This window comes from Pinus tabuliformis, chromosome X (assembly GCF_031772625.1).
Source record: "Pinus tabuliformis cultivar Carrire ecotype Pingquan chromosome X, CPIR1, whole genome shotgun sequence".
Classification (NCBI taxonomy): domain Eukaryota; kingdom Viridiplantae; phylum Streptophyta; class Pinopsida; order Pinales; family Pinaceae; genus Pinus; species Pinus tabuliformis.
Window position 1 is genome coordinate 937,315,982 of NC_142308.1, and position 20,287 is coordinate 937,336,268.

Sequence of the window (20,287 nt, forward strand, 5' to 3'; positions counted from 1 at the left end):
CTCGCTCTATTTATACAATCCCATGGTCCTTGGACCATGGGTAGGCTGACATGACGTTACATTACATTACATTACTTTAGGATGGACAGCCCTATGACTTACCCTCTACTATGCACTCCACACCCACAATTCGCAAAGTCTTACAACACCTTTGACCAAAACTTGGGCTTTGAGCCCCAAAGCCTACTATGGGGGGATTCCATGCCCAACAATTGTGTTAAACACTCATGCATGACAATAATAGATGATTGTACAACCTTCTTAATTTTTAAATGATATTTACACTTCTTTCGTAACCCATGCAAGTGGAAAAGTTCCTTATGCACAGTATAAAGCTCTTCATAAATATTTCGCATGGTCTCTCCTAGTGTCGATACCTCACCGAGTATCATTGCCTTCAATTCTTCAAGTTAGACATGTGCGGGAGCTACATTCTGTAATTCTTCTCGGATTTGTTCAACTTCTTGCCTAGCAACCTATAAGTTCCTTGCCAACTATTTATTCTCAACCATTGAATAGTCCATGTTTGACTTTGTAGCACCTACAAAGGCCAAGTTGGTTGTGACAATGACAACTATATTTCCTATGGTGGTTGTCTCAATCACCCTTTCTCTGATGAATGCAAGAGATGTGAGGTCATCTGAAAAATTTTCCTTCCTCACTTGTACAATATTTATTTGGACCTCATCATAATTCATATTGTATGTGTCCATAACTGGACCATCACCAAGAGGAACAATTTCATCTTCTTTGCTTGGAGCTTGCTCTACTAGAGGATGGGGAGACTAAATAATGACATGTTCTGTACTAAAAATTAGGTCAAAATCTTGATTCAAGTGTTTCATTTCCACCTCCATGTCTTGGATCTCGATAACTCCTAAATCTCTTGAGTGAGATCCTTGTCCTACAACTTTTTTCAGTCCTCCTCTAGTTGTCATTTTTCTTCTTCGACTTGTCTTCGTGCGACTTCTTCTTCTACTCTTTTCCTTCTTCTCTTCTCTTTTTCCTTTATTCCTCCAATATAATTCTCTCATTCTTCCTTCCACTTATTTCATGCTTCCTGAATCCTCTATTTCCTCTTCTTTTATGTTGTTTTGCCACTTTAAGTATGACTGTATCTGATTTCATCTTGTGACTTCACTCTCCCCCTAGGTTGTGCACAAGTTTCCTCTTGCCTTTCCCACGCACTGGGTCATGCTTCTCTGTTGATGTTTCCTCTGGAGTGACTTCTTTCTATGGAGTAACCTACGATGTTCCAACGAAGTTGACTAGCTCGCGGGACTTGCAGGCATTATAAAACTTCTTCCATGCTTATTCCTCATGCTTTTCAAAGGTCTTTCTTAGCCATTGATAATGAATTCTTGCATAGTGGTATTTTCAAACATTCCTCGGATCATATGGGTTGAAGTCCAAGCAACCGAATGTAAATTTCTCTATTGCCTTGCCTTCAGTGTCTATAGCTTTCAAATTCTTGATTTCGTACAATTTGATATGCATAGGAAGAGTAGGCCAATGTGATTTCTTCTTCTTGTGCAGAGTTTATGACAACCATGTGGAGAGATGGTACACAACTTATTGCATCAGTAATTTATTAGTGTCATGATTTTCTAAATGACGTGGATAGATATCTCCACAAAACATTCCGAGGAAAGTGCCATCCAGTGGGGCAAACCAATCTTCAATATCCGACACTGATTCCATTGCCCCACATGACATGAAAGGTGGTTCTTCCTCAAATATCAACTTGTACAATGGAATGAGGAAGTGACCAGTTAGATTCTCCATTACTCCTATATGGTTGCACTCCAAAAGTAGTTTGCAATAAATGTGCATGGTAGGCTCTCATGGTGTCTAAGTCTAATTCATGCAAGGGAATGAATTATGTGTGCAGATTACATCTAGTAAACATGCAGCCATGTAAAATATCACTTTCTTTCCCTTGTAGGGAATGAAGGCATTATATTGATGGATCTACAACTGTTGAGCCAACAAGTATCACTAGTTGAATGGTTTTCCTTTGTTCACAACCTGGTTTAGTAAGAATGTCAACCCTTAAGGGAAGATCCCAATGCCCTATTGACCATAGATTATGTAACATAGAACTATTAAGAGCTAATAGGACCTCATAAGATATTTTTTCTTGTAGGTGTTGGTGGGTGTGTGAAGGAAGTTTGTTGATTCTTTCACCCATCTTTTGACAATTCCGTTCATGCTCAATTAGTTGGTACATGAGATGATAACTAGGTTCCAAAAAAGAAGCAAGCCTTTGTCCACTGGCATAATTCAAAGTCATAGTCTTTGGATGTATATGAGAAATTATCCAACTGAGAACTTTTTCACATGGGAAGGTTCGATACCTACATGAAACCTTATGTAAACCTAACTTCTAGACATTGATATAAACTTTTTGGTCCTTAAGGTCTACTTTGAAGCTTCTTGTTGAGAATGCTTCATTCATTTTTTGCCATGTGGTATCTAATTCTTTCTCTATGAACAATTGAGTATATGCATAAATTGGAAAGTTCATTGGCATAATCTCAACTCCCTCCCCGATGCTGCTTTCTATGGTATCCTTTGAAGCAAATGTATTTGGTGCCATGATGGAAAAGAATAATCAAGAGAAGTGCTCAACAACTGTAATACCCATAGGAGGAAAATATATTCATGGAAAATACAAATTACCTTTAGCAATTTAACTCTCAAAGCAATATCATAGGAACAACTAGTGGACTAACAAGGAAAATTCCACAATTCTTGAGGTGAAGGAGGGAGACTAGCTTTCTGGACTGTGCATTGTGCAATCTCAACAACCAAGGGAGCATATTGAGGCTAGACACTACAAAATGCACAGGTCATCCTAAGTAGACTGGAGTGGAGACCACACACTACGTAGTTTAAGTGGGCAAGGGATGGGCTTGAGCCATGGAATTACACAATGCGCAGTTTGGCTAGCTAGGTACTACACATTGCACAGTCTCAAAGGCCAAGCATCCAACTTGAGCCTTTGACTTGCACAATTCCCAACTAGACAAGGCAACGTCTCACCAAGGGAAGGGAAGATCTACCCACAAAGAGTGTGAGAAACTAGAAGATCTAAGTGATGATGCAAGTTAAAGTGTAGATCTGACTAAGGATATATGGCTCATTGTAAATGAAGTGTAGAATATCAACATGCAAAAGAAAAAAAAGCATGCATAGAGAGTCGTTGAAATGATGACCACTAATGGGAAAAGATAAGAAAATTGATGTGACACTTGTAAAACGTGAACACCAGTGTTGAGTCCCAAACTTGCACCTTCCTATATACCCTCTCAGCCTTATTTTTCCATTTACTTCATCCACCAAGCTGTTAAATCATTGCATATTAGTCTAAAAAGAGCTTGTGAAATGGTTTCCTAACTATGTTTATGACTGTTGTTTGATTTAGATTTTTGTTTAAGCAGTTGCGGAAACTTGTCAGTTTCCGCAGCCAGCACAGGTTTCCGCAGCCATTTTGTTAAAGGCTATGCTACAAGTGTCCCATGGAGAAACCAGCCACATGGGCAAGCTACAAGTGACATGTACATGGAACGTGTCCCCTCAGTTTAGCCAAATCACTCATAAACGGTCATGGTCAACGATGGTAAAAGGAAGGGCCAAATAAGGAATTTTGCAGTGGCATGGCTCTGTTTTGCCCACGTGAAGGTTTGCGTGGCACGATCCTCAGCTTACGAAGATATTGGCACACTTGTAGATCAAACCCGTGAACTGAATCGAGCAGCCACCACTCCATGGATTTAACTGACATAATGACCATCATGCTAGATCTCGGGCCATGGAGATTTACGTGTCTCTCTGGCAACGCAGTTGGCAGCATAGAATCTAGGAGTTAGTTGCAGCATTTTCACTTATAAATAACGCGTTGGTATACGCTGTATAGTTAGCTTTTGAGATGTAATTTTGACTGTGATTAGAATCCCACTGTACTGTGTTTTACGTTGTCTTATTATTGCACTCTAATATATGAGAAGACTGCATTCCTGAGTTCGATTTGTGACTAATTATTGACTGGCTGAGGTTGCAGAGGGCCCCTGTACACCAAAGCTCTGTATAGTTTCTCATTTTCTTTCATTATGTTCCACTTTTATAATCATTAGCTTGTATATAATACGTTGTTTTGATGTTTATGATTCACTGCTGTTCATATTTTCCTTTATGTTTTCTTATAGCTGTCAGCCGATCAGTGCTTTTCTTACAGGTTTTTATAGGCAGCCCAGGCAAATTTACATCTTTTTGATAACTACTGACATGAGATCATCTTGTCCTTTCTACTGATGTTCATTTACTGAATTTTAATTTCCCGCATTGTCATTTCTTTTCAGTTTTTCTTTGCTTATTTACTTTTCTGCACATAGACATCATATTACTCATCTGTTTATGATTTCCTTTCTATAGCCCGGCGACTCAATTAGTGAGGAATTAGAATATTACTTGTTGTAGTATGATTTAGTTTGCTTTTCCGCAAGTTAGAGATTGAATTTCTTATGTCATTTTCAAGAACTGAAACATGAATGAGTAGTGAAATCTTAGTTTCCTTTTATGCAATTTGATTTCCTGCAATTTAGATATCATGTTACTCAGCTTGTTTATGATTACTTCCTATAGCCAGAGCGAGTCGAAAGGTGAAGGCTCAGAATGTGGGTTGAAGTAGTGTGATTTAGTTTGCATTGCTTTCAGTCTTTGAGTTGCTTTAAGTTCAGTTTTTATTTTCTTTTCTTTACAGTAGCAAGGATACTGGGCCATTGTCACTAGTTCACTGTTTTGGTACATTTCCATTTCCTTTTGAGAGTGATTTCATTACAGTCAATTTGAAACTTTCTTTTCAAGAACTTTAAAGTTTGGAAAATCATTGTAGAATCCACCATCACCCTCCACACTTAACTTTGAGTTTCGCCATCTCACACTAAGGAATCCACAGAAGATAGAACCAAAAACAAGCTAAAAAAAAACTCAAAAATGACAAAAGAATAGGAAAACGGTTATCTAGCACATACAGTGCACTTCACTTCATCAGTTTACGACTCCCGGATTGACATTTTTAATAGCAATTTAGAACACACTAAATTGACCAAACATTTTGGCGCCGTTGCCGGGGAAGTGAAATTAGGTAGCCAATTTCTTAAAAAAAAAAAAAAAAAAAAAATCAAGGAAGTTAAAATTGATAATTTCTCAAAGTATGCTCTCCTCTTGCACCTAGTGTGACCTGGAGGATCAGAAAAGAGAATTATTCATTTAATAATTTCTTAAGTATGCTCTCTTCTTGCACCTAGAGTGACCTGGAAGATCAGAAAGAGAATTATTAGGCCAACTTGAAGAAAATAATGACATGCATAGAGCAAGAGATTCTAGGGGAAGGTTTTTAGCTAGGGCCAAGAGTTCAATTTTTACAACTCTAACCACTTCAAGGAGTAGGCAAGAAACACCTCCATCATCGCCAACTCACACTCCTAGCCTTAGGATTCCTGGAATTCAGGAGGCAGTAGTTGAATTAGGAGACTCTCCCACACCATCCACCGAATCTGAATTAAGAACAGACCCTTTCTTTACTTCTACAGGGAAACACATTGTAATTGAAGAAGTAGAATCACCTGAGGAAGAAGAGGGAGAAATTCCTCCTCGTTCGCCATTAGTAGAGGAACCAGAGGACCCTGAAGTCACTGAAGAAACTATCATGACAGAGGAAGTAAACGGATTTGGTAGGGGTAGAGGTAGAGGAGGAGGAGGAAATAATGGAGGAGGTAGAGGTAACAATGGGGGAAATAGGGATGGAGATAGCTCATTTGGATTTCCTATAGTCGATGAGGAGACTCGAGCAACAATGAAAAACATTTCACCATCCATCCTCCCAAACTTTCATGGGTTAAGAAATGAGGATCCTGAAACATTTCTATTTGAGTTTGAGGTCGTATGTCGAACTTATGATTATTTGGAAGACTCTCAAAAACTCAAATTGTTTCCTTTAACATTGAAGGGAGCTGCTTTGAAATGGTTCATGGGATTACTCACTCAATCCATTAGGACTTGGAATGACATGAAACAAACATTTTTGGATAGATACCTGGACTATTGCATGCCCACCAATCACAAAGATGAGGTATTCAAAATGGTGCAAAGAGAAGATGAAAACCTGGAAGATTTACTTGAAAGATTTCAATACAACCTGAAAAGAGCAAAAATGAGTAACTTAGATGAGGAAACCTTGAAAGCCCTTCTATTAAAAGCCATTAGAGATGAATGGATAGATATTTTGAACATGATGGGAAAAGGAGATATATCTCAACTTTCGCTTCATGATATAACAGAGCTATGTGTCCATCTCTCAAGAGGGAAATCTAAAACTGGAAAAGGGCCTAGAGATCCTTCTCTCATTAGAGCAAACAAATCTGCAATAGGATCAGTAAGTAGAGCTGAGATTGGCAACATGCTTGATGAATTTAAAACCGATATCTTAGGGAGTCTTAGTGAGCAACTAGACACCCTTAAAATACAAAACAAGTAGAAAGCAGAAGCTGAAGCTTTGGCCATCTTTTGCCCAAAATGTAGAAAGAAACATGCTCTAAGGGAATGTCCCCTAGATGCAAAAGTTGTAGAAACATGTATGATTTGCTCAGAAAACCATGAGACCAAGGATTGTCCTTCAATTCCTGGGCTCAAAGTTGTTTTTCAGGAGGATCCAAATTCAATGGAGTCTCTCTGTTTTGTTGCAAGGAGACCTTGGCAGGGGCAACAAAATCAAGGGTTTAACAACTCTATGAACTTTCAAACCCCACCAAATTGGAACCCTTGGCAACAATCTTGGTCCCAACCTCAAAATCCTTTTCAATCATGGGTACAAGGTATGCAAAATCCTTATGGGAGATTTGCTCAATTTTATCAATATCCTCCATCTTTTCAGAATCAACAAGCACCACAACTTCCAAATCAAAATCCACAACTATCATTACCATTTTCACAACAACAACAACCTTCTCAACAAAATCCAAATTCTCAACTCTTGCTCCCATTCCAACAGAAGACAAATCAACTACCTTCCCAGCCATTGCCAAACCCCAACAATAAAAACCCTCAAAATGCTTACATGGTCAACAATTTCCTACCTATATGATTGTTCCTCTCAATGATGTACAACTCAGATCTGGTAGAGTTTTAGATAAACCTTCTATAGATGCTCAAAAGCAAAGCATTTCTGAGGAAGATTCTCTTGAAGCCAATAAAGGTTCTGAAGCATCTCTTCAAAACCCAAGCACTCAAAAAGAAAAAGAAAAAGAGTTAACCCCCACAACTCCTATAGTTGAGCAACCTGCACCATCATCCACACCTCCTTTTCCTGAAAGATTACAAATTGACAAAGGAGTCGAAAAACAAATCCTGTTGCCTGACTATGATTTTCTAGATGAATTGAAGAATGTCTGTATCAAAGATCCCCTTGTTACAAGCCATTAGAGAAATTCCTATTCTAGCAAAAACAATAAAGGAGTTGAGCCTTAAAAGACCAGGAAGGAAACCAAGAGATACAAGAAGAATTCACCTGGTAGGAAAAATTGCAAATATCATGATGGGAAAAATTACTATGCAGAAGTATGTAGATCCTGGTAGTCCAATTGTCAAAACACATATCAATGGGGTAGAAATTCCAAATACTTTGATTGATTTAGGGGCTGCTATCAACATTATGAGTAGACAGACTATGGAACAGCTGAAACTTCCTAATCTTCTTTTTACACCTACTTTACTGCAACTTGCAGATCGATCAATTATCAAACCAGATGGTGTATTAGAAGACATTTCGGTCTCCTTAGATTCTTGGGAATATCCAGTAGATTTCATGATTTTAACTCCCAAGAGTAATTTAGGAGGACACCCTCTCATTTTAGGAAGACCTTGGCTAGCCACAGCTGATGCTTTTATTAGTTGTAGGTCTGGGGATATGTATATTTCTGATGGTAATTCAACAAAGAAATTCAATCTGTATCCTCCAGCAAAAGCAATTACAGAAATAGGAGATAATGAGTGGGTTGACGATGAAGATGCTATACAACCTGTCTTTACCATTTCTGAAGTCAGTGAAGATAGTCAAATTCTGAACACATTTGAAAACTTTGAAACATCTTCAGAATATGACCACACACAATTTCAGTTAGATTCTGATATTGAGTATCTATCATCTAGACAAATGTCTCTTTTCTCTATGGAAGAATTTGGTAGTTCCACCATCGCGATCTTTCCAGGTAAAACATTGTATATCAACAAAAACTTGGAAAGATCACAACAAGGAGAGCTAACCAAAATTTTGCAAAAACATTCTACTACATTTGCATGGGAGTATACCGACATGAAAGGTATTGACCCTAAGACTTGCATTCATCACATCTACATCGAGGAAAACAGTAGACCAATCAGACAACCTCAGAGAAGGATGAATCCAAACCTTAGGGAGATAGTGAAAGAAGAACTCCAAAAACTACTCAATGTAAACTTCATTTATCCAATTTCAGATAGCCGATGGGTTTCTCCTTTGGTTATCGTACCTAAAAAGAATGGTAAATGGAGCGTTTGCATTGATTACAGGGAATTGAACAAAGCAACTCTGAAGGATCACTTTCCTTTACCCTTTATCGATCAGGTATTAGATACTTTAGCAGGCAAAAAGTATTTTTCATTTTTGGATGGTTTTAGTGGCTATAATCAGATTCAGGTAGCACCTGAAGATCAGGATAAGACCACATTTACCTGTCCATGGGGAACTTTTGCTTACCGAGTACTTCCTTTTGGATTATGTAATGCACCTGCAACATTTCAAAGGGCAGTACTAGGAATATTTTCTGATCTAATCCATGATTGTGTAGAGGTTTATATGGATGACTTTACAGTTTATGGTGATTCATTTGAAGAGGCATTAGAAAATTTGGAAAAAGTCCTTATAAGGTGTAAAGAAACAAACCTTTCATTGAGTCATGAAAAATGCTTTATGATGTTTACTGAAGGGATTGTTTTAGGACATCATATTTCAGGGGATGGGATTAAAGTTGATAGATCAAAAGTTGAAGTCATCTCCAAGTTGCCTATTCCAAATTGTCAAAAATATGTTAGAAGTTTTCTTGGATTTACTGGATACTATAGAAGATTTATTGAAAACTTCACCAAGATAGCATCTCCACTCTTCAAATTACTTACAAAGGATTGTGAATTCAAATGGGATCCTGATTGTCAATCTGCATTTGAAACTTTGAAAACAAGAATATCTGAAGCACCCATTTTGAGAGGACCAAATTGGAAACTTCCTTTCCATATTTCTACAGATGCTTCAGATACAGCTCTTGGAGCTGTGTTGGGTCAAAAATATTTAATCCCTTATGCCATTTATTACACCAGTAAAAATTTGACTCCCACCGAGTTAAACTATACTGTGACTGAGAAAGAATTCTTAGCTGTTGTTCATGCAATCAATAAGTTTAGACATTATATAATAGGCTATGAAACTTTTGTCCATACTGATCAATCTGCAATTAGATATTTAATGAACAAACCTGTTACTAATGGCAGAGTTACAATATGGCTCTTACTTTTACAAGAATTCAATATTACTGTGTTGGATAGACCAAGAAAACAAAATACAGTAGCTGATTTCTTGTCTAGAATCCAAAATACTAATGAAGATTCTCCTGTAGAGGATAAGTTTCCAGCTGAGTATTTATTTGCAGTAACTACTAAGACTCCTTGGTATGCAGATATTGCTAACTATTTGGTTACAGGAAAGCTACCTCTACATTTATTTCCTAGTGAAAAAAGAAGAATTATTCAGGAGAGTTCGAATTATTCATGGATTTCTAATGAATTGTTTAAAACAGGGCTAGATTGTGTGATCAGAAGATATGTTCGGGAGGATGAAATGCCTGACATCCTCAAGGCATGTCATGATGAACCATGCGGTGGACACTTTGCTGACAAAAGGACGGCCTATAAAATCCCCTCTTTATGATATTATTGGCCTTCCCTTTTCAAAGATGCAAAACAATATGTCAGAAGATGCGACAGCTGCCAAAGAGTTGGAAGACCGACTCTTTCAAATGAAATGCCATTACAACCACAGGTACTCATCGAACCCTTTGAAAAATGGGCTTTAGATTTCATTGGACCCATTAATCCACCATCTAAACATAAGAAGTATATATTGGTATGCACTGATTATGTCACTAAATGGGTAGAAGCCAAAGCATTGCCTTCTGCCACTGAAAATTCAGTTGTTCAATTTCTTTATGAGGATATTTTTACTCGTTTTGGTGTCCCAAGAGAAATTGTGACAGATCAGGGAAGTCAATTTACATCTAACTTGATGGAAAAGCTGATGGAAGAATACAAAATCAAGCACAGAAAATATACTCCTTACCATCCGCAAGCAAATGGCCAAGTGGAGTCTACAAACAAAGTTCTTGAGAGCATCATCACCAAAACTGTCCATCTACACAGAAGAGATTGGGCAGAGAGGCTTCCTGAATCCTTGTGGGCCTACAGAACTACATGGAGGAATACAACAGGACATTCTCCCTATGAACTTGTTTATGGGAAGGAAGTCCTGCTCCCCATTGAATTCCAAGTCAAGACTTTCAAGATGGCAGTTCAGTTGGGGATGGATCTATCAAAAGCCCAAAAGCACAGATTGGAGCAGCTGAATGAGCTAGATGAGATCAGACAAGAAGCAATTTTAAGAATTGATCTAATTCAACATCAAAGAGCAAAGGGGCATGACAGATACATCAAAGAGAAAAAGTTTCAAGAGGGAGATTGGGCGCTACTGTTTGATTCCAAGTTTAAAGACTTCAAAGGTAAATTTCAGACTCATTGGCTTGGGCCATATGAGATTGACAAAGTCTTTAGCAATGGAGTAGTAAGAATCAAGACCATTGATGAATTTCAAACTCCTCTCATTGTGAATGGCCACCGATTGAAAATTTATCATAAGCCACTCTCAAAAGAGGAATTTGTCAAAATGTTTCAGGAGAATTCTGCAATAAGGCTGATGGAGAAGAATTCTTCTTCCCCATCAGCCTAGCCTTTGTTTCTTTCAGTTAAAATAAAAATAAAAATAAATAATAATAATCATAATAATAATAATAATAAAATTTTGTATAAGCCTGAAAACCAATCATAGTTTGGCGGTCTTATACAGAAAATGTAGAGTGAAAATCAGGGACACCTGACACTCTATATTTTCCAAAAAAAAAATCTCCTCTCCTTCTTTTTCCATCTTCACTCCAACTCATTTGCCATTTCACTCCATCTCCATCTCATTCACATTTTCATTTCACTTCACTCTGCTTCACTTTCACTCCATTCCACTCATTTCATTTTTATCTCATCAATAAAAGTCCCTTTCAGGACTATTTTCACTCAGTAGTTCTTTTCTAACTATCTTTGTTCAGCTAAGTGGGCGCTGTCTTAGTTTCCGCAGCTGGAAGCAGTTTCCGCAGCCAGAAGTAGTTTCCGCAGCGGGAAGCAGTTTCCGCAGCCAGAAACGATTTCCGTAGCTACCACCACTCTGTTTTCAAATTCACAGTCAAAATGTTAGTGCAAAATCATGAAAATGCAGGTGTAATTGAGCATATGAAGACATGGAGCATCTCCAAGACATCAAGGAAGAAGAGCAGTTGGTTAAAAGATATGAGCAAGAAATGACAAAGTTTCCAAAGGTATGAGAAATTTTTTTATCAAATAAAAATTCAAGTCATGATTATGCATAGTTATTAAACCATAAAAAGTTCTACTATGTGCAATGATTTGATACGATAGCCCCATTACCCACTCCTATTCCATGATATTACTCCACACACCATGCATTCATTTCTTAAACGGTCTCATGATTGATTTCGGGTTTAAACTCAAGATTGACTGCACTTTCATTTATCACCTGTACTCATGAGATGTGACCTATTTCGTTACGGTTTCTCTTAACTGCATTCTTCGCAGCCGTCCATTGAAACGTGTAACATTTCGTACACAGCCATCCAATTCAAAAATCCCGACGTTACTCCATTCGCTTACCATTCCATTAATACCATACTCCTCACATGCATCCGCATTTTATTTTATGAACTCATTTGCAACTGCTTACCCTCTTTTCCACCTGTAATCCCGAGCATTCCCGTTACCTACTCTCCATTATCGATTGCAGCCACTACATTTTATCCTAAACCCTGTAACCGAGCCATTTTTTCCTCTGAACCCTCACACGCAAAAGAATTCTCAGTTGAAATTCAAAACAGAGGATGGGAAAATTACTAAAGGCAGAGCCAGAAGGACCGAAATATTTGGAAGGCTACCCTCAAGCGAAAGAGTTGCTGAAGAAAGCCAGATGGTTACGCTTTATCCAAAAGTTTAAAGGCCATAATAAAGAGGTAACCAAAGCTTTTGCACGGTCTTTCGATGGCCAAACGGTGGAGATTGGAGACTTGAATCTCACGGTGACTGAAACCACAGTAGCAGCTGCCACAGGCTTACCCCAGGAAGGTGAGCGATGGTTCAAAAATAAAAGCGTGGACGAACAGACATGGAGAATTATGCTACGAAACCCAGGTATGGATACCACCGTGTTTACAAGAGGAATTCCTGTTCATGCACTAAAAGAAGAATGGGCCAGTTTGCTGTTAGTTATCCAAAAATTTATCACTTGTGAAGGACGCTTTGGTTCAATGTATATGTACGATGCTAGACTGATGATGAATTTCTTAGAGGGTCAAGCTCTTAATTTGCCTTATTTTCTACTGCTGAGTTTGAAAAAGATGAGTATTACAGTCCAAAAAAACATAGGCAATATAGAACCTCATCTATATCATCATGGACTCGTAAAAATCCTCATTGAGGACCAACTGAAGAAAAATAAAGATACTTGGGAGCAATTTTTAATGAGAAACTACTTCCAAGAGCCATCTGAGACCTCTGGAAGTAGTCCACCAAAGATACCAAGAAAAAGTAGGAGAAAAGAAATCCAAGACTCCCCTACTACAGAAACTCAAGAAGTTGGTCGAAAAGAAGAAGAGAACATAACTAAAGATAACAAATAGAGAAAAGAGAAAGGCAAAAGGACCATCCAAGAAGTCTACCAATCACCTGAGCCATCCACAGAGGAGGATTATCAACCACTATCAGAGAGATTAATACATCTTCAAGAACAGACTGTTATAGCAAAGAAAAAGGAAAAAGGGAAACAGAGTATACAAGAAAAGAGTACTAGTCCACCATACTTAAGGAGAAGCACCAGGCTAAGAGGAAAGGGGAGTAAAACCCAAGTAAAACGGCCCCACTTTATTGACTTAGGTGAAGAGACACCTGAGAAATCTCCAGCTGGCCGTAGTCCACCTCGTCCTCAGCCAAGCATTGAAACAAGTCCTCCACATGATGAAAGCCCTTCTCGGCCAGAGATAGAGAGCAGTCCTCCTCCTCCACAAGATTTTGAACTTAGTCCAAGAAAGACACCTGAGGTAGATCCCAATCAACAGGAGGTATATAACTACCTGGAAACTTTAGAAAAATCAGCTGCAGGTCCGAGTACCACTCTACCACTAGATGCACAAGTTCAGTCCTTAAAGTAGGAGGTATTTGAATTAGAGGTTCTAAACAGGCATATCAAGCAAGAAAATGAAGCACTCAAGGAGCAGAGCAAAGTAGATAAAATTATTCATGATAACACTATGCTTCATTTGGGACTATGGCAAAAGAAAAACAAGAAACTGAGGAAAAAGTGCAAAAAGTTGAGCAGAGCATTGATCAATCTCAAATTCAAATGTCTAATAAGGAAACCCAGGATGATGCTAGTGCCAAAGAAGAAGAAAAGAGGGCTAGATGTCCTAGCAGAAGCCTCAGAACATATGGATTAGAGGGGAATGACTAAATTTTGGTTGCATGAGGACATGCAACACCTTCACAGTGGGGGTATGTTGAGTCCCAAACCTGCACTTCCTATATACCCTCTCAGCCTTCTTTTTCCATTTACTTCATCCACCAAGCTGTTAAATCAATGCATATTAGTCTAAAAAGAGCTTGTGAAATGGTTTCCTAACTATGTTTATGACTGTTGTTTGATTTAGATTTTTGTTTAAGCAGCTGCGGAAACTTGTCAGTTTCCGTAGCCAGCACAGGTTTCCGCAGCCATTTTGTTAAAGGCTATGCTACAGGTGTCCCATGGAGAAACCAGCCACATGGGCAAGCTACAAGTGACATGTACATGGAACGTGTCCCCTCAGTTCAGCCAAATCACTCATAAACAGTCATGGTCAACGATGGTCAAAGGAAGGGCCAAACAAGGAATTTTGCGGTGGCATGGCTCTGTTTTGCCCACGTGAAGGTTTGCATGGCACGATCCTCAGCTTACGGAGATATTTGCACACCTGTAGATCAAACCCGTGAACTGAATCGAGCAGCCACCACTCCGTGGATTTAACTGACATAATGACCATCATGCTAGACCTCGGGCCGTGGAGATTTACGTGTCTCTCTGGCAACGCAATTGGCAGCATAGAATCTAGGAGTTAGTTGCAGCATTTTCACTTATAAATAACATGTTGGTATACGCTGTATAGTTAGCTTTTGAGATGTAATTTTGACTGTGATTAGATTCCCACTGTACTGTGTTTTATGTTGTCTTATTATTGCACTCTAATATATGAGAAGACCGCATTCCTGAGTTCGATTTGTGACTAATTATTGACTGGTTGAGGTTGTAGAGGGCCCCTGTACACCAAAGCTCTGTATAGTTTCTCATTTGCTTTCATTATGTTCTACTTTTATAATCATTAGCTTGTATATAATACGCTGTTTTGATGTTTATGATTCACTACTGTTCATATTTTCCTTTATGTTTTCTTATAGTTGTCAGCTGATCAGTGCTTTTCTTACAGGTTTTTATAGGCAGCCAGGGAAAATTTACATCTTTTTGATAACTACTGACATGAGATCATCTTGTCCTTTCTTCTGATTTTCATTTGCTGAATTTTAATTTCCCGCATTGTCATTTCTTTTTAGTTTTTCTTTGCTTATTTACTTTTTTGCACTTAGACATCATATTACTCATCTGTTTATGATTTCCTTTCTATAGCCCAGCGACTCAATTAGTAAGGAATTAGAATATTACTTGTTGTAGTATGATTTAGTTTGCTTTTCCGCAAGTTAGAGATTGAATTGCTTATGTCATTTTCAAGAATTGAAACATGAATGAGTAGTGAAATCTTAGTTTCCTTTTATGCAATTTGATTTCCTGCAATTTAGATATCATGTTACTCAGCTTGTTTATGATTACTTCCTATAGCCGGAGCGAGTCGAAAGGTGAAGGGTCAGAATGTGGGTTGAAGTAGTGTGATTTAGTTTGCTTTGCTTTCAGTCTTTGAGTTGCTTTAAGTTCAGTTTTTCTTTTCTTTTCTTTACAGCAGCAAGGATACTGGGCCATTGTCACTAGTTCACTGTTTTGGTACATTTCCATTTCCTTTTGAGAGTGATTTCATTACAGTCAGTTTGAAACTTTCTTTTCGAGAACTTTAAAGTTTGGAAAATCATTGTAGAATCCACCATCACCCTCCACACTTAACTTTCAGTTTCGCCATCTCACACTAGGGAATCCACAGAAGATAAAACCAAAAACAAGCTAAAAAACTCAAAAACGACAAAAGAATAGGAAAACGGTTATCTAGCACATACAGTGCACTTCACTTCATCAGTTTACGACTCCCAGATTGACATTTTTAATAGCAATTTAGAACACACTAAATTGACCAAACAACCAGACCAAAACAACACTTGTAAAATATAATATAATTCAAAATTCCAACAACCAAGAAATGAAACAAGGAAAACAATACTCACAGAAGAAAAAATAATAAAAAGCGATAAAAAAAGTGACAAAAAATGACAAAAGGAAAACTCACTTGGAAAAGCACTGCAAAGTCCACCGAAGGCTCCTTGATCTCCTTGCGAATGTTAGAGCTGCAATATCAAATGTAAAAATGAGCTATAGGGGCATCCATTATATAGATCTAGAGCAATTAGGATTTATGACACTTATGCCTAAAACAAAGGAAAAATATACACTTGCCTGAAAGTTCCAGAAATAGTAAGTGTGCCACATTTGGGGAACTAATTAATGACTCCCTATTTTATAGGGATGTTCTTTTTTTTTTTTTTTTTTTTTTGTGGGAAAGTAGGCATGCACACTTCCAAGAAGTATCGTGCAATTCCCAAGGAATGGGAAACTTCTTGACTTAGTGCATTGCGCAGTTTTTGAGCTCAAGGAAGGCTTGCGTAGTTTCTGAGCTCAAGGAAGGCTTGCATAGTTTTTGAGCTTAAGGCTAGGCTGCCATCCAATATTGTGCAATTTCTAAGCTTAGGGAAAGCCTGTATTGTGTAATTCCTATCATCAAGGTTGGCTTTCCTTCCAAGATTGTCTAGTTTCTGGAGGCAAGTCCAATAATGTTGCAAGGTCAAGTCATCATCTTTTTACTGAGAAAAAGATATCAAAGTGAGATCAGTACATCACAAGTGAAGCAAGAAAAGATAAATATTTATGACAACATGAATCATTTTATGATAATGAAAGATAAGCTCCTGTGGGAAAAAGGGAGGCTCCAAAATCAAAGCATGGGAAAAATTTCAGAGGGTGGTTGTAGCAACTATGACACCATCACAACTAAGCCAGTGGTCATCAAAGCCAACACCTTCTGCCACAAACATCTATGCTACTATGTTTGAAATAGATGGCAACATACCAAGTGCCACCAAACACATAGATAATGCCAACTATCCAACAATCTCCCAATTTGGAATTGATGGAAACAACATAAAACCCTCCTAAAACCAAGCATCATTGTTCTTCTCCTTACCATTACAAATCTTCTCCCCATTTTTTTTCTATCAATGGCAAAGGATAATTTTGGAGCCTCCCCCTAAAACATTGCAGCCTACTTTGATCCTGCAAGTTGAGCAACTACCAATATTTATTGTAATTGAATCATTTGGGAGGAGAAGTCACAAATCCTATCCATTGTCAAAGATACAAAAAGTGTTTTCTTGCAATTGTCTTAGTAAAGATGTCTACCAATTTTTCTTTAGTAGCCACATATTCAAGTCAGGCAATATTAGCAGCAACCTATTCTCTCAGGAAATGAAACTTTATAGCAATATGCATGGAATTTGGGTGAATGACATGATTCTTAGATATGTTGATTGCACTTTTTTTATCACGCATGATTGGAATTGGATCAATGAACTCTACTTTAATCTCCTTTATGGTATTCTTCATCCAGAGAATTTGTGAGAAACAAGTGGCAACTATGATATACTCAGCTTATTAGTTGATAAAGAAATGGAGTCTTGTTTCTTGTTGACCCATGACACTAAGAAATTTCCCACAAAGAATGTTGCACCTCAAGTGATCTTCCTATCATAAATAATTCCTTCCCAATTAACTTCAGTATAGTCCTTCAAATTAAACTCTCTTCTTCTAGCATACCACAACCCATATTCTATTGTTTCATGAAGGTATTTTAAAATCCTTTTTACAGTAATGACATGACTTTCATGGGGGAATGTTTGAAATATGGCGACCAGACCTACTGCTTGAATGATGTATGGTCTAAACGCTATAAGATACACCAACCTCCTTATCATCGATCTATAGACAATATGAGTTACAAGAAGTGTCTCATCTTCTTTGCATAGCTTACAACTTGTAACCATGGGGTATCTAACCCATTTGCAATCTTCCATTCTGAATTTCTTCAGAATTTTTCATAGGTATTTGGATTGAGTGATAAATACCCCATATTTTTATTGAGAAACTTGAAATCCTAAGAAAAATGACTATTATCCCATCATGAACATTTCAAACTCTATTTGCATACACTTGGCGAATTAATGCCCCAAGTGTTCTAGATTGTTGTCAAAGATTATGTCATCTACATACACTACCATAATCAATAGGTGGTCATCTTCATATTTTATGTATAAATTGTTATTTGTAGTGCCCCTCTTAAATCCTTGTTCCTAAAGATATCTATCTAATCTCGCATACCAAGCTCTAGGGGATTGTTTGAGCCAATATAAAGGCTTCTCCAGTTTGCATACAAATCCTACATTTTCTGTGAGCATGAACCCTTCTCACTGCTCAATATAAACTTCTTCAAGATCTCCATTGAGAAATGATGACTTCACACCAATTTGATATAACTTGATTTTTTTACGTCTGTAAAAGGAAAGAAATTGTTTTATAGCTTCAAGTCTAACTACTGGTACAAAGGTTTCCTCGAAATCAATCCCCTACCCTTTGTAGACTAATCGAGCCTTGTTCCTAATTACTTAATCTTTCTCATTTAGCTTGTTTTTAAAGACTCGTTTTTTGCCCATGACATTTTTCTCTTTCGGTCTTGGAACAAGCTCCCAAGGGTCATTCTTTTCAATTTAGTCAAGTGCTTCATTCGCAGCTCTCATCGAGGAATTTTCCTCACTAGCCTGACTGAGATTCTTAGGCTCAACCTGAGATGGAAAAGAAATATTTATGCAACTTGGGCTAGGAACAAATTTCCTTCTAGTCTAGACCACAAGTATTCTATATTTGGAAATTTGACTCTCGGGTTTCCCTTTTTGTACATAGCTAGAAAATGTTTTGGGCCTTGGAGTTGTGCTTGTTTCTACATCCTCATTATCAGACTCTGCTTCTTCATGGTCTGATGGCTTGATGATTGAAATTTCTTCTCCATCTGAGTTCATGTCTCCTTTGGAGGACTCAAATTTTGGTGTTATTTCATATATTACTATATTAATGTAACCTTCAACCCTCTTTGTCCTTTTGTTGTAGCACTTGTATCCTTTACTTTGAGCAGAGTACCCTAGAAATATACCCTCATCAATGCATGAATCAAACTTTCTAAGATTCTTATCATTCTTTTTCTTAAATAATTTGCTCCCAAACACCTTATAGTGTTTTATTGATGCAAGTATTCCCTTCCACAACTCATAGGGAGTTTTATCACTATTAGGCATGAGTTATGTTATGTTTCATAGGTACACTACAACTTGTGTTTCTTCTCCCTAGAAGGTGTGAGGTACATCTGCTTCATCCATCATGGCTCTGGCCATCCCTTGCATTGTTCTGTTATTTCTCTCAATTACTACATTTTGTTATGGAGTTTTGTCCACATAGTATTTCCATCTTATGCCATTATCCTCACAGAATTCTTCAAACCCTCTTGAAGTGTATTCTCCTCCTTTGCGTTATCCTAAGGACTTGATCTTGATATATTTCTCATTTTCCACATGAGATTTAAACTTTTTAAAATGTTTAAATGGTTCTATTTTTTCTCTTAAGGGCATGATCCAAGTGACCTTGGTAAAATCATTAATAATAAGCATAAAATTCCTCTCTCCTCTTGGGATTTTTACTGTAGTTGGGCCGTAAATATCTGTATGAATTAATTGTAGTGGTATAGATGAAGCAAATTATTTTGTCTTGAAATGATTCCTAGTCTTCTTACCAAATTGACATGATTTGTAGATTGAATTATGAGGCCTTGATAGTATTGGGAATCCTCTCACAACTCCTAACTTGTTTATTCTTATTAGACTATAAAAATTCATATGACCAAGTCTCTTGTGCCAGAATCAAGTTTCATTTATCTTCCTTAGATAAAAACTTACTCTGGAGTCATCAAACAAATATACATTATTATGGGTTTTGATTTCCTTTCCCACAATATTTCCATTCTTTTCATGTTGAATCTCACAATATTTGGATTGAAAAGTCACATTATAGCCATTATCACACATCTGAGTTACACTAAGAAAGTTGTGCTTGAGACCTTCTACATAAAACACATTCTGGGTTTTAGTCTTTCATCAAGACTGACTATGCCCTTACCCTTAATTCTCACTGGGGAATTGTTGGTGAAAGTGACCTTGTTCCCTCTGTCCTTTTCTTGTAGAGACATTAACTTGATCTTATCCCCAATCATATGCTTGGAACAACCATTGTCCACATACCATGATTTTTCCAATTTTTCGTTTCCAATTCTTCTTATCTTTTTTAAATATATGTTGCCAAGTTTTCTAAGACTTTGATGATAATTCAAATTTGCTTCTACATTCACTTTCCTTGTGCCCAAAATTATTGCATTTGAAGCATTCAACATGATTTATCAAAGGAGAGAAAGGATTTCGATCTCTGAGAGGATATTCTTAAGATATAAAATTATGATACTTATTGTACCTGGAA